Here is a 15,240-nt window from a genome sequence, read left to right on the forward strand (position 1 = left end):
AGTTGTTTGTTACTGTTTCATAGCTTACCAAATGATAATACAGTTAACCAACTCCTTTAATGGCCTAACAAAAGCAAATGAAAATTAATATTATCCTAGACATGAATGAACAGTCTCCTTCACAGCGGACTTCTATGGTTGNAACTCCCGCAGTCTTTGTTTTCACTCAGGGACACGGAAGAATCGCATCAGCAAAGGCAGTTAGCGTAAGGCCCGTGCACCATTCTTTAGGCTCTCTCTTCCCCGTCCAGCGGCCAGCACAAAGGCCAGATGGTGGCATGGTGCAGCTGATTTGCCGCAGCGATCAGAACACCTCTGAAATACTGTGGGGATCTTCAGCAGATGCACAGAAGCAAGAAACAGATTTCTGTGGTGTCACATACATAAAAGTGAGGTTGTTTGTTACTGTTTAATAGCTTACCAGATGATAATACAGTTAACCAACTCCTTTAATGGCCTAACAAAAGCAAATGAAAATTAATATTATCCTAGACATGAATGAACAGTCTCCTTCACAGCGGACTTCTATGGTTGAAGTGAGAGTGAACTTAAACACTAAGTACAACTGCAGCTGCCTTGCCTCTTCCTAGATGACAGCTCTCCTGTAGGCCATGGCACAATGTGACCTGCACTGAAAACAGTTCATCTGCAATAGAGAAACAAACAGAAGAATAAATTCTGAGTTCAATTCTCAATGCCAAGAAGGTGCTGGTCTTAAACTGATTATGCATCTTCCAGTGGAAACTATAATCACTACCTAGATTAAAAAAGAGACCTACAGAATCTAATTACTTAAGGCAAGGTTTTACAAAATATTCCAAAAAATAATAACTTGCATTGTGTTTCCAATAACAAATTTATGGGCAAATACATTTGGAAAATCCTACATGGTATCTTAGATATTCAGAAGGCATCTTACCACATTCACGGCTTTTAGAAGTTCAGATTTGAAATCTGTACAACTCTGTTGAGTATGTGGGTTTTCCTCCCAATTTATCTGTTTACTAAATTCATTGTTCCTATAAACCTAGTTTCTGGCCTATCCAAAATACCTTTCAGGACTAAACGGATATAGAAAAGTCCCAGAGGAATGCAGTTGTAACCATGGCTAGGGAAAAACATTGGGAAAAAGAGAACATGTTACATCAAAAAGAACAGAAGCCAGGAAGGGAAGGTTATGTCATGTCAATCATCATGCTGTGCAAGCCTGGTGCACTGATGACAAGGAAACCAGACCACTGACTGAACCCAGTAGTAGAGGTGATCCTGGGAGTCAATGTTTGATCCCATCAGGGCTCAAATAGCAATATTCTAACTTAAGACACAGCAAATGAGCCCTGGCTGGGTGGCTCAGCTGGCTGAAGTGTCATCCCATACACCAAAGTGTTGCAAGTTCAATCCCTGCTCAGGGCACATACCTAGGTTGTGGGTTTGATCCCCGCCCCAGGCTGGTTCAGGAGGTAACACATAGATGTTTCTTTCTCATATCAATGTTTCTCTCTCTGTGTCCCTCTGTCTCTCAAATCAATAATCATATCCTTGGGTGAGAATTAAAAAAAAAAAACAACAGAAAATGATACAAAATCTGTGGTCACTGCAAGACTTTGACTATCCATTAGAATTTATTTGTTTTGTCTGAAAATAAATCTCCAGTTGATCCTTTTGTATTTTATTAAAACTTCCTTTTGAAACACTGAAGTCAGCTTGAGTTCAAATAAGAAATTGGCATGAAAGTTATTGTTTTGATGGCACAGAAGTTTATTTAAGAAGTTTCAAAACAATAGCAAAATAAAATTTCTGAATGGAAACATGGATGCTTAATGGAATAGCTACACTTTAAAAATTAAAATGTATCTGCCAAGAAAGGGAGAAACACAGTGAAGTGAGAGATCTAACCACAGTTATTACCATGTTTAGTTACTGATAGTGTTTCCAAAAATGGTATTATTTCAAAGAGAACACCATGGATATTCAGATGCTGCTAGGTCTATTTTTGAATTACTATAGATAATGAAATGCTTTCTCAAAAAAGTAGAGGCATGCAGCTTCAACCAGATACTTGGGAAGGCTCACAGGAAAATGATAATATGGCCTTTCTGCCACTACGTGTCATAGTCCTAGTTTCATTTCTATTCTAATCTCATAAACAGATAGTAATAAAAATTCTGAACTAAGAGCCAAAAGGTAAATAATGATTGTTGGAAAAATGTGAAGGATTTCTATAATTTTCCACTCTTTATTATCTCCCTTTTATGAAGATAAGCATTTATTATTTTGCCAATTATATAATCTAGAAGGAATGTCTTATAAAATTCATTTAAAGAAAAAAGATAACAGGACTTCAGAAAACAGAGTGGTTGGGCAAGATTAAACACCAATAATGTCAGAACAGATGGATCTAGACAATTAATGTCATCATATTATTTATTGTTGGGGAATAAACACATGTTATTTATCATTCGGGAATAAACAGTGAGATCTCTAACTACGCCTGTGGAATCAGACCTAAACAGTCTGCGTTCATTTACCTTCCCAAACACGTCTGTTTTTTCTCATAGCCGATTTCAAACTTAGTCACCACTGATGACTGGGCCACCTGCTATTTCCTCCACTGGTTTATAATGTTTTCAGTCCTTTATAAACCTCTTTTCACTCAACAGCCTATGCTATTGCCAAATTCCTTAAGACATTTCCTCAAGAATCATTAAGCAGTGATGTGAACTAGTAAATGCACGATTTTAGGAATGCTCTAAGTTAACAAGTTGCCTTGAAGACACTTAGGTCATGTCCTACCAACTCTCAGGAAGATTCAGAACCAGTTAAGAAGTGCAAATTTCTCAGCTAATTTGGAACATGAAACTGTATTAGTTGAACAAAATGCCAATCAAATGATGTGCACAGAGATGAACTAAAGAGGCTAATGAGAAAAGTGAGCATATCTTTGGCACACTAACAGACAGCATATTGTCCTATGCTTAAAATCAAATTCTCAAACAATTCCTCAGCTGTGACACACTGTGAGCCCACACTTGTTACAATCCAGCTTTATGGGGTTGGTCTGCACGACAGGATGAGTGACAGGAAGCCAAACCACATGCTGACGGATGGGTTGAAGCCGGGTGATCACAAACAAGTCAGTCAGAGCAAACATCACAGAACCCCATTATTTGGCAAGTTGAAGCACTGGGAAACATTGCTGATGGCTGAGAAGTGACAGGGGGCAAGGAAAAAAATACTATAGTAGCATGTAAGCCACCGAATAGGGGAAGCTCACTGTACAAAATATGTCACGTAGTCCTTGGGGCCGAGGCAAACCCTGCACAGTGAAAAGTCCTAAAAGCAGTGGTCAGGGCTGCTGACCGAGAGTTCATAAACACTCTTCATGTGTTGCATTGCAAGTAAGATGTTTATGTTTCCAACCAGGCGCATAGGAAAATGTGGACGTTGAATCTTTTGAAAAATAACCCTCTATAAATATTTTTATCTTTTGCTGAGTCATACAGCTTAGTAACGAATTACAGAATAATCACTTCAATTGTAAATTATCATTTGTTTAGTATAGGGTATATCCACTAAATTGTAATTATGCACAATCATTGAGATTTAAGTTCTTCAATTGTTGAAATATGTAAATGAAATGTATTCATTTTCCATCCAGGTGCACTGGTATGAGATGTGTCAAAACAACTGTGAGGTTGTCAAGAGTGAAATAAAAGAGAGAGAACAACCCTTTACATATCTGCGCTGACATCACTCCTCTGTTTTTTTTCACTGAGACCCACAGACATATGCAGATGCAGCACATCTCTGCCACTGAAAAAAAATTAATACTTCTCATCCACGACTTTTGCTGATGATCTGTCTCCAAAAACTTTCTCCTCCAGGACGACTGCAGTGACCCTGGGGACACCTTTAATCCACTGACATGTTTAGGAAGCATAATGGACAAGACCTGCTGAATAACAGGAGCTGGAATAGAGAAAAAGGAAGATTCCAGAAAACTCTTAGATTTGGTATTCAGGCCAATGTTTAGATGGCTAATCCAAATATAGATGCAGGAAGAGTATAAAATGTCATTTAAACCCACGACACAATACCACCAGCCTATTCCTCCCCTCCCCCAGCCTGCTACTGCCACTGTATTTGATAGGATTCTAAATGACATATGATAACTATAGTATGCTACTGTGTGTACATGAAAATCTCTTCCAGGAGTCTGAAATTGCTGTGAAAATCCAGGTTACACCAAGTACTTAAAGCAATTTAAATACTTTATGTAGAGCATCTCAAAGGCTTTTCATACTAATGTGTTCTACTTGTCTCTAAGGGATAAATATGGGATGCAACATCCTGGTATGTCCAAAACTTATTTGGTTGCAAAACTCCCCTATGGTATTTTTTTACAAACTAAAATTTCAGTGAACAAGCTTCAGTCAATCATTTTCTGTTTTATAATTTGAAAGTCTCACCTGAATATACTTGTCTCTCTCTGGACTATAGGCTATTTTCCAGAATGAGTGGGGTATTGCTCCTCTCTGTATTGCTGGGACCTGTCAAAAGTCTTCCTCATAGTGGGAACTCAATACATTTGTTTTGAATTAATAAACACAAGATGATCATTGCATTACAGTAATTCTAAAGGTATTGGCAATTTTTGTAGGATCAGTGTGTTGCTAATTTTGCCATCTCTGTTGATTTGGGAATGATTTGATAAATCTTGTAAACAGCATTATAGAGGCAGCTGGGAGAAAGCTGTATACCCCACATATCTCAAAAAATCCTTGATCCTTATGTCATCATCTATACATACCACTTAAAAAAACAGTTTGTCTGGATTCACTATCTCTAAGTGTCGAAATACACATGCTCTCCTGGTTAAGGTTTCTAAACAAATTTCAGAATGCCCTGTGGGGCAGATCCCCTAAGTTGGAGCGCACTCAGAGGAGATAAACTCTGTAATCCCTTCCTCTCAAAAGTGGCAGCACTTCTTCAAAGACTATATAACAAAGATGAAGGGATGTTGCCAGTGTAATGAAGGTCTCTAGTCAGTTGACGCTAAGTCAATCATAAGGAAGGTTATCCCAGAAAGGCCCGACCACATCCTGGAAGCACTTTTAAAAAGGTCCTAGGTCTTAACTGAAGACAGTAACTCCACACAGCAGAGGCTCCTTGTCTCAATTCCTGGCTTTGGAAAAGGGAGAGACCATGAATTACAAATGAAAAAAGAAATGATTTTGTCAACAGCGTGAAGGAATTTGAAAGATTCCCTGTTGAGCTACCAGATAAGAATGCAGCCCAGCTGACACCTTCATTTCAACCGTATGGGGGCTCTGAGCAAAGAAACAGTCTGTGGGTCAGAAGCGCCCTGATGTGTGACCCACAGAAACTGAAGGGTAGGAAATGGGTATCTCTTACATGATAAATGTGTGATAATCTGTTATACAACATAAAAGACTGAGGTACTCATTGAAATTGTTTCAGAAAAAATAATATTCTTTAACATAAGTATGCCCCACATACTACTCTTTGGATATTTATACTAAAGTAAGCATGTGTTCTTATCTGAAATTGGAATTCACTCGGTGGGCTGAACCTATTTTATGCACTAACTTATTGTTAAAGCAGGCAACCCTTCTCCTGGGAAATTCTTCTTACAACCTGTACTTTTTCTCTAACCCTCTCACTGATTCACTAGTACTTTTCATATAAAAGTCTAGTCTGAAACAAGTGCTAAGTCTCGCAAAAGCAATTTTTGGAAAAAACAGGGCCACAAAATGAAGAATGCTTAAATTTGAATATTGTGGAAAGCCTGTTTTGATTAATTGTTCTAGTCATAGTGACACATGCACACCAGTAATTTTAAATATGCTCTCACATGTCAAACACATACACATGAGTGTGCACATGGTGCACAAGTGGTGAAACATTCCTAAAAGCACACACTCTTCAACAGCTTAGTTTTGCCCCCTTTAAAGAAGGTTTTATTGAATTTCCCTTTTAATCAAATATTTTAAAAATCTGTTTGTGTTTAATTTCCAGGTTCCTTTTCATATCACCATCCAGGTAAACTAGTTATAAAGTAATCAACACCACATTTTTGGATTATAATATAATTTCTGTAAACCGGTGTATGCTATTAATTTCTTCACAAGCTGTGAGAATTTTTCTATCATGAGGCCATTAGAATTTAGATGACCTGTATTTAAAATGTGTTTTAAATGAAAAACAATTAGATTTTGATGTCAATGAGATTCTGGTTTTAATATCTGTTTGCCCACTTATTAACTTTTTGCCCCTGGGGAAGGGAGTCAACACATCTGCAGTCTCAAATTCTTCATCTGAGAGATAAGCAATGTGACATGTACCTGGAAATGGTGAGGTGATGTTTCCGTATAATTATAATTTAACAAGAAGCACTTCAAATATATTAATTTAGTTAATTGCCACATCAATCAAATGTAAAAAAATGAAGAAAATGAGGCTCCAGGATATTAACTTGTCCAAAAACCATACAAAAATGTTTTTGCTCCAAGGTTAAAACCCCCACTTGATCTTAAATCTCCCGTCCTACAGCTTTTTCTAAATACACTTTTCCTGTATTCACTCCAAGGGTGTATATCAATTGTTTTTCACTATTAAATATAAGACAGAAAACTTGTACTTGTACAAGAATTAAATAAAAATTAAAATTAAAAAAAGAAAAAAGAAAACGACTTTCACTACAAGAAAGAGAAAAAGAAACAAGGCAGAAACACATGGTGGCCAATAGAAATGTTTATGGATTTTGTAGTCTCTGTCCTTGTTTTCACTTGCATTTTCCTTCTTATTTTCCCCAAAGTGCTAAGAGGCAAGTAGGGAAGATATTATTATCTATATGTCAGATGAAGAAATTGAAGCTTATAAAAGTTATACAACGTGTGATCTCAGCTGGTGCTGGAACCTACTGCTTTATACACATTAATTTTTTCTGCTTTATTTCATTTCAATTACATATGCTTACAACATCTCAATTGAGGGACCCTCGCCATTATAAAGTCCCTGTCATTCTGTGAGACAATTTGACAAGAAGAAAAGAAAAAGACAAAGATCACACACACACACACAAATTATGGTCCATACAATTTCACCAATGAATGGGAGGAATTCACACACAGAGTGGAAAGGGCTGGTTCTGCTCCTCTGCATTCTTACCCCAAATAACACAGCCACTATCATTTTTCTTCTCTGCTTTCATGTGCTGAGAGGGGAAGGAACTTCAAGAAAGAGAAAATGGGTTATCTGCTCTACTTCACCAGGGAATGGAGTCTGATCTTGGGTTTTGTTCATTCCTTCTTCTTTGTAGCATGACTAAAAGATCTTAGATATCCAGCTGTCACAGAGGAAGTGAAAAAGGAGCCAGAAAAGGACTTTTATTCTGAGAGCATTGAGTCTTTTTTTTTCAATGTGAAGGTTTGATAAATGCCAAATAAGCAGTATCTTTTTTTGTTTTGTTTTGTTTTCAGATAGGTGAGAGTAAAGCATTATCCATACTCCCAGTCATATGGACTCCCATTCAGGTCCCACTCTAAATGATTTCAAATAATGCGACAAAATTAGTTTATCCTTGCAGACAGACTATTTATTTCCGAGATCAGACTAAAGTTCATGTTGGTTTAGAGGATTAGATCACCTCTTCTTTAATAAGGGTTTGCAGAAAAGCTCAACTCTATTTGGGCAGCTCACTCTTTGATGTGTAAATTGTTCCTCAGTTACTAAGGCTGCAAAGAGGCTTGCTTCACCAAAGGTTACCTTTCCATTCATCCACAGTAATGGATGCACATGGACCCCTCCCCCGCCACTCCTAAATGTCATTGTCACCAGGATGTTCACACGAGATAGTGCAAGTAGCTCACAATGAGTGAAACCGCTACAGCCAATAAATAGCTCTGATGCCATGTCCATGTTACTTGGAAAAGTTGTTTTTTGGACACTTTGAGATTTTGTTTGTGTTATACCCCTTAGTCACAAAAATGGTTGTGTAGATTGCAAATACACAATTAATTTAAACGAAAAAAGATAAAACTTCTGCCGAAATCATCTCTGTGATTAATTTAAACATAAAAATCGCATGATGTAAATTCTATACAATAGTGTAGCAGATGTGTCTTAATTTTGGACCTCTCTAGAAATATGTAGAAAAAGCTGTTAGAAATCTTAACAAATATGAATATATGAACATATTATTAGAAGGCTTCGCATTCCAGCATTCAGCTTTTCAGTGTTAGTAATGATCATTAGTATTTTTTAGGGAGGACCTAATTTGGGCAATGTGAAATTCACAGGCTTTCAGTTCACATGAGTTTAATGACATTTTTATTTTTCCTACTCATTTCATTTGAGTTTTAAGTTATATTTTCCTTAGTTCTTAAAATTTCCTTTAAACTGTAAATATAATTTAATTACCTTCTGGCAGGAATGATAATAAATATTATATTCCTTAGGGGAATAAATCACCATTTTTAAACATTATGTTTTTCATATGGTAGTATATAATGAGAGTTTATTATTAATATCATTGCCTGAATAAGTTATTCCTGATGGTCAAGTTATTCTATTTTAGATACAGAATTTAAACTTTGTAGGATAATTAGTATTTTGCCAGTGTAAAAGTCAGTCATCTGATCAATGGCCATGAATATTTCTCTTTTATCTAATTGTGAAGAGTTGTTAGATATAGTTAGTTTAACCTTTGTATCTGACTATTTATTTCTACTTTATTAAAAATGTAGTTAAAATCTTAACAAAAGTTTAAAGCAGACATACTTCACATCACTCACAGCCCCGTGAAATGAGTAAGTGACCCTAAATCTAAGACTTCCTATTTTTTATAGTTTAGTTTCCCTACCCCACCTTTAAAAATGGTTAAATAGCACTTGCTGTGAGCCAGCCACTTTAGAAATATTAATACTTTTAATCTAAGTAAGAACTTTTCGAGTAGGTACCCTTAATAACTTATTTTTCAACTGAGGAAATCGCATCACAGCAAAATTAATTTGCCCTCAGGAGATGCACCTACAGCATCAGAGCACGCAGGAGTGTTGATGGGAGAGAGAGTATATCATTGTATTCTTTAGAATTTTCTCTATGGGCATCTCTGCAATTTCATTCCAGATCTATTATTAATAAGAGGATTAAACATGCACATGTGTGTACACATGCACACACACTTCTGAAGTAGTCATTTAATCATTTTGAAAAAATGACTATTTGCAGTATGTCCTTATTATTTGACACAAGGCCTATTTCTTTTACAAAGCAGCAGTTATGTTTAATGAGATCCTGGCATTCACTTCAGCAAAGCCTGGCTAAGGCAATGCCACTCAGCACAATCCGAGCCTCCCTGTGCCAAACAAGTCTTGGCACGTGAGTTGTCATCCTGTTTGCCAGTTGGTGCCCAGATCAGGCTACAGTTAGGCCCATGGGTGGCAAGCTTACACTGGAGAGGATTGAAAATCCTTTCTCCCTGCCTGGAAGGGGACCTTGCTAACACTCCTCTAAAGGAAATTAAGCTGACAGTACTCTAAATATTCTCTCAGCAATTTCCAATAACTGTACCACCAGCTTTTCATTGTTTGTCCAAGGAAAGAGAATCAAAACAGGACTTTTTGAAATTTAATTTTATAGCGAAGATACAGAAATGTTAGAAGAGGTCATTTAAGTATAAAAAACCCCTGTTTATTATGGACCATATCTGGAAGACCGCTGTCCCACATCACAAGAGATGGGAGGGCTTCCCTAGTACATGGGCAATTGGATCATAAGGCACAGAAGTGTGCTTCATGGCCTAAATTCTTAAGTCCGGCTACCTTTCTTTCTTCATCATGTTTTGAGAATATGCCAAAAACTCTCTCAACTTATGGTACGCATTCTGTCTACTATGAATAAAATATTTTTCACTAATCAAGAGTAAATAGAGTTTTCATATTTCTTTTCTTTAATAGACATGAATTTGCTTCAGAACTTATCACATGATATTTACATATTAGAGATAACTTTGAAGAGCTGTCAGAATTTGTAATAAAACCACCACAACCATCAAAACAACAGTATTGCAGAATTATATATATATAAATGCATATATATATATAAATATATATATATATATATATATATATATATATATATATATATATAATTAGTAACTCACTAACCTGAATGTGGGTAGCACACTGCATTTTACTACTTTTGACACTCCTTAAAAGTTACTTTATCTGATAGGACCATCTGCCAATTCCTTACTAAGCATTCACTACTGCTCTAAGTGTTTTTTTTTTTTTTAAACTATTTAAAATGCCATTTCCTTTCTGCTGTGCACAGCTTGTTCCATTAAAGCTAGGAATTTCAGAGGTTTGACCCATTTCTGAAAATTATTCTCTATCCTAAGCTCTTTGACTGTGTTCCTCTTTAGATTCACATCAAACTAATTCTGTGTAGAGTTTAGTGATCTTTACATTAACAGAATAATCTTTGGTGCAATGAAATAAAGCTTCATTGATTAAATTACCAATTATACTTAGACCTTTGCCCTAATAATGACCTTGAGATCAAAGAAGGCAATCAAGGCAATAGAATCTTCTCTCGATCATAGCATGCATTCCTCTGTGAATTGAAAATTGTACAGTGTGTTAATTGGTGATATATTGACTTATTTCTAAAACTTAGAAGTGAGAGTATATTAACATATTTTACAAATATTTTATCATCAGAAAGCACAGAATTTTAAAAAGTATATATGCTATATATACACATATAAATATGTGTAATATTTATTTTATGTAAGGCTAACAAAAGAACCACATATTCTTGTTATTAGGAGATAAGAGCAAATTTAACTTGCTGTTTTAATATTCATTAGGCTTCAAACTTCTTTTACCTCCTTACTAATTTAATGCCCTATTGAACAAGAAATTTAAATATGTATTATAGAAATCAAGCTTTTAAAAGTTATTGTTATTTAGAATTGATTTTGTATTATTTGCCAAAGGTTTGCAGGGAACTTTGTTTTTCCTCATGCTATTCTTCTTTATTATCGACTCAAGATGAGAGGACAAAATTAGATTGCATATTCAAGCAACAGATTACCAAATAAAAAAAATTATGTACAATCTGAGAATAAACAAGCTAAGACAAAATGGAACAATCATTTAAAATGGAAGGATCATTTTCAGTGTGAAAATATTAGCACCAACACTATGCACATTTTTAAATATCTGGTTTTTGGTATGGCTAAAAAGCCTTATCTCTACCAGAAGAGAAACTTTGTCCAACTCTTTATGAAACTGTTTTCTTCATTGATGGCAGTTACTACTGAAAGATACTTCATTCATTCAAGCAACTATGTCAGTAAGCAGTGAGCATTAAAGGTTGCCAAGTATTTTAGGCTAAGGTCCAATACACATTTCACTGGAATTTTGAGAAACTCCTGGAAACTAGGCCATTCTCATGTTATGTATATTGGCAATTGTTTCCCACAGAGGATTCTAGAATAAGATTTTTCCCATGAATTACTCTTAAAAATGTTTCCCATATGCAAGGTTTACATTTCTTATCAAACAACAGCCGCAATGAAAAGATGAAAATAAATACAAAGAGCTCATTCTAAAAGCCACTTTGAGAATCTATGCAGGAAGATGCTATTAATTTTACCAAGTGGTAATTTCTAATATATGGAACTTACATACAATTTTAGAGTATTCATAATTAGACATTGGAATAAGTTTCTTTTAATAATTTATGTTTTACTGAAGAGTTTGCACAAGTAACTGCAATCATATAATGTTTAATATATCAGCTGTGTAGCTGTATAAGAACTCTCTTTGCATATTTAGCTTCACCATAATTATTGATTTAAAGTGTTGCATATGCAAATCAAATTAATAGTTCTATATGTGAAGTGATAAACATGAATTATTTAATGCCTTCTGTATTTTACTAATATTTACCCCAAAACAACACATCACATAACCCCATCTGATCAGTGCAATTCTAGAGACATGAGGTCCACGCAGACACAATCAATTAACTAAACAATTTTACATGTATTTCTCTAAAAAGTGTTCATTTTTATTGTAACTGTTTTCATTCTGGGGAAACCTCTAGGTCTTTTGTCTCTGAAATTACAAATCCATAGAAAATTTAAATATGAACAGGGACCACAAATACTTCCAATATTCACAGAAATGTGTCAATATAAATAATATACCATGCAATTTTTAAATAAGAATGTTTGCTCTAAGTTGTCATTCCATAACAGAGAAAGTAATGAAAAGTGTTGATGAAATGTCAAGTAAAAAATCAAATTCTGAATATAGTAATGCTCATCTATTTTTTGTTGGAAGTTCAGCTTTAGTTTTTGAAAATATCACAGGGTGCTTAATTATTTTATTAAACTTCCTCCTTTAAAATATATGATTGTAATCAATAATGTATTAAGCTTCAAGATTACATAAGTCATTATTTACATAAATAAAGGGCTAGATTAAACATTGCCTTGGGCCTGAAATAAACTTTTAACCAAAAGACATACAAAAAATACTGAAAAAGAAATATCACTCAACCAAAAATGAATTCTACCAAAAATGGCCCCAATACTTCTTGGTGGCATTGACTATTATGTACCTCTGATTATGATTATTTTGCATTTTTAAACTAAGTCACTGAAAGATTAAGCTCTTTGTCCAAAGATTGCTGGAATTTATAGCAATCGACTCAGAAGTCGTTCGACTCAGAAACAAACTCTATATGCAATGCTGTATAGTTCTAGGTATTATAAGTTGAAAAGGAAGGTGTTACATTTGCATTCATATTTTGATAAAATTCTAAGGAGCCTTAATGGAATGATCCAAACTCACTATATTTATATTGCATTCTACAATACAAATTGTATTGTAGAATACGATTTGTATTAACATGCACATGCATTCATATTATGCATGTATTAACTTTATATTTTATTTAAAATAAGAACTTTATTTTAACCATGTATTTATGTATTATATAAATGTACTAAAGTGATAAAAAGTGTATAGTTATATATCATAAATAAATAAGANTATTCATATTTTGATAAAATTCTAAGGAGCCTTAATGGAATGATCCAAACTCACTATATTTATATTGCATTCTACAATACAAATTGTATTGTAGAATACAATTTGTATTAACATGCACATGCATTCATATTATGCATGTATTAACTTTATATTTTATTTAAAATAAGAACTTTATTTTAACCATGTATTTATGTATTATATATATAAATGTACTAAAGTGATAAAAAAGTGTATAGTTATATATCATAAATAAATAAGAACTCAGATAAAATTCATTGAATTTTCACATGCGCATTTAAGCCAGTATCAGCATCAATGAGGTCTTGATTTTGTTTTCCAGAGATAACTACAGTGGGGCTGAGTCACCTGCCTGCTTTCTCAGCTGGTGTGGGCACTTGTGTGTTCTGGGCTGGAGTTTCTTGTGTAGCCGTGGATTAGTGATCATTGAGCTAATGCAAGTAGGACAACAGTAGAGGTGACCTTTCCAGTCTCCTACAATTTGTGTCATTTGCTGGCAACTGGGAAAGCAGCTACAACAGCATCAGCCGCTTCAGAGGCCAGTCACACTGCCGGACCTTCTGGCCAGACAGCAGACATCTCTGGAGATCCTGTGCCAAGAAAAAGCACACAAGTGGATATGGAAAGGGGTAAAACAAAATGTCCTACAAAAGCTCTTACCTGTACAATCAAAAGGAAAAAAAGGACTCTTCAGATCTGTTGGTATTAAGCATTATATAAGGTAATATGTTTACATGAGGCTCAGCCAAAGGTAAGGAACTAGGAAATAAAATATTGGACCAGGGATTCTTTATTTCAAAACTTGTGTAAATAACCCTAACAAGCTTTTATTCCTATGCCAGAAAAATAAGAGCATGAATGGATTAGTTAGCTAGTATCACCTTGTAGAAAATAGGGTGACTTTCTCTTCACGAAATCCAAACCTGTTCTAAATAGACGTTGTTTTCATGATTGAATACATACTTCTGAGAGTAAAATTAATAAGCTTAATTCATTTTTAAAAATGATGCTTTAAATAAAGTTATCTTTAACATACAGAGGTCTTTGTCATTTCACATAGATATTTTGTTTTATGGTCAAATAAATTTCAAATATTCATCATGAAAACCATAAGGCAACCCTTAAAATAAGAAAACCTTCCATGTTTCTAATGATCAAATCACTATTTGCATTTAATTTAGTAATTATATTATACAGGCTTAAAATTAAATATTACATGGAAAATACATTTTATTTTTAGAAATAGAGCTGTTTTCTATTGCTTTAGTTTATGAAATAATCACTTAAATTAGTGATCTATATATTTCATTTCAGCATCTTTGTCATGAATGAGGCCACTCTTTCAATGAACAATTTTTCTGCAGCACATCGTCTCACTTTCATCTAAGCTGTTTGAAGTAATGCTCAACAGCTGCTTAAACCCATTGGTGACATTGTCACTGGAAGCGTGGTCCCATGCCACAGATACCTCTTTTAATAATTAGAATAATCTATTGTGTATCTGTTAGTACTGTTTACCAAGGTGATTTACCAAGTGATCTTTATGAGTTCTGTTTACAAGAACATCTAACATAACCACAAAGACATACCCAGAGGAATGACTAACCTTATGTTCAATATCTTTGATTTGTCTTTACTCACTTTATTCAGGGAAATCTATTGGTCTCCGAAACTAGCATTGAATAAAATTAATTTCTGTCCTCCATAAACAACTGCTTATTTCAAAATATAACAGTGAAATGGGTGCCCCTTTGTATTTTGGCAGTAAGGTGGCCTCAGAAGTGTCCTAACTGAATCTTGGCTCAACTCTAAGTTGTCAGAAGACGTTTATTAATCTTGCCCATACTAGTGACAGTGAGATGCATCATTTAAGTGAAGAATAGGAATTGGTGTCTCTCTGTGGACACATACAGGGCGGGGAAAATGCTTACAGTTGTTTGCGTGGAAATAATATAAAAATAAATAATAATATGAGAACAAACTGTGTGTTGCATACTAATAACTATAAGCTTAGTTTTGCACATTATTAATCACATTATATAAAAATATCATTTAATGTCACACTTTTTGTATGACCATTAAATTACTGGGAAGACCATAGGAAAGTGATTAAGGTCGACAGTCTAGGATG

This window comes from Sturnira hondurensis, unplaced genomic scaffold, assembly GCF_014824575.4.
Source record: "Sturnira hondurensis isolate 20B ecotype Veracruz unplaced genomic scaffold, ASM1482457v3 Scaffold0009859, whole genome shotgun sequence".
NCBI lineage: Eukaryota > Metazoa > Chordata > Mammalia > Chiroptera > Phyllostomidae > Sturnira > Sturnira hondurensis.